The sequence below is a fragment of the Echinococcus granulosus genome (assembly GCF_000524195.1).
Source record: "Echinococcus granulosus chromosome Unknown EG_S00049, whole genome shotgun sequence".
Classification (NCBI taxonomy): Eukaryota; Metazoa; Platyhelminthes; class Cestoda; order Cyclophyllidea; family Taeniidae; genus Echinococcus; species Echinococcus granulosus.
Window position 1 is genome coordinate 183112 of NW_020170429.1, and position 1506 is coordinate 184617.

The following is a 1506-nucleotide window of genomic DNA, read 5'->3' on the forward strand; positions in this document are numbered from 1 at the left end:
AAAGCTCTGTTGTAGGGGTTTTTATCATTTTAGTGGAAATACAAATTAGAAGACGAATACCTAATCTTCCTTTAAACTACTGTAAGGACTGGAAGAATTACCGGTCAGTTTGTTCAACCATGCATACACCATTGTAGTAATGCTTGAGAGAAAAGCAGTCCCTAGCGTAAATGAATGTTAAATCCTTAAAAAAGAGCATTGTTATATTTTACTTGGAATCTTTTAATATACTACTTTGTTATTATTCATGTTTAAAATTATATCAAATGCAAGTTGCTAATTACAGGATTGCTGAGTTTTTTGCAATAAGCAAGCAGTCAAATGGAGGAGGTTGCGAATGAATTTTTTAAAAAGTCTATCCAACACTCGTTTTATGGCACCTAGCTGTCCCTTTGTATACTAACTTAATTGTTGAATTTCCGTTCGTTGAAATACAGTACGTGTGTTACTAGCAAAGCCGCAGTCATCCTCAACCGGCATGATATTCGACAACATTTCAGTATACAAAAGAAATACCTGCTGTCTTCAAGATGGACCGTCTATCTGGGAAGAGAGTCGCTATCAAGTAAGTGGAAGACTTTTTTTGAACATGAGAAGCATTTAGTATTACTTTTAGGCGATGCACATAACGTTTAGGTGGAAGCTAATATTACAAGTCTTTAGTAAGTTCTTGTCAAACCCAAGTATATCCAAAGGCCTTCCTTCAAAAAAAGACTGCTTAACAGCAGCAATGGCTTCTTTTTTAATGGGACAAATGCCAAACTTTACACTGAGAATTAATGGTATTATTTTCAATACTTTTTATCTCATGCAGAAGGTATTTGTTCATTGTGGTAAAAATCCTTAAATAGTCTAGCTTACATTTTGGTTGTGTGGATAGAATTTACATTTAAGTCCTACAAACGCACTTAAGTTATTTCCATCAGTAGCGACGACCACCCTTAGGCCAACGCCCTTGTCAATGCTTCGCCTACTTTGCAGTCAATCAGTAGCACGATTTCCATGGTACCTTACCTACATGATCAACTTTACATCACAGCATCCCAAAAAGGGATAATTTTGCCTCTTTCTTTTGCAACAAAATGGCACACAGATTTCAAAACAAAAAATGAGACCAAGAAAATGAATCATTTTTAGTCGGTACCTCAATTTGTTCTCTTCATTTACTGCCTACGGGCCAAAGGCCTGTTTTGATGGCTGCGTGTCGGATATCTGACATTTTGAATCGATCGAGATCTTGGCTGCCTTCCAGGAATGGGTTCATCCATTGTGATGATATCCGTATCCTCAAATGAAGATATCGAATTGGACTCAGAACAGTTGCGATATTTCCAGACATTGACCTTTTTGACTCTAATGTTGGAGGAAGATGTGGAAGAGATGTTTTCTCTGCTGTAACTGTTGCTACTCCTGCTGCTGCTGCTACTACTTGAGGAAGCGCTGTTTGAGCGATTGACAGGAATAATTCGGAAAAGCTGAGGTTCCACTGCAGAGTCCGTTGTTGAC

The 1506-nt window shown here is 37.8% G+C and overlaps 1 protein-coding gene across 1 annotated transcript in view; it reads right to left on the bottom strand.

Annotated features, from left to right (window-relative positions):
- Positions 1-1506, bottom strand: part of EGR_06000 (hypothetical protein) — a gene marked incomplete at both ends in the record, with an annotated part of 2430 nt that overhangs the window by 364 nt on the left and 560 nt on the right. The gene's annotated exons all lie outside the window — the stretch shown is intronic.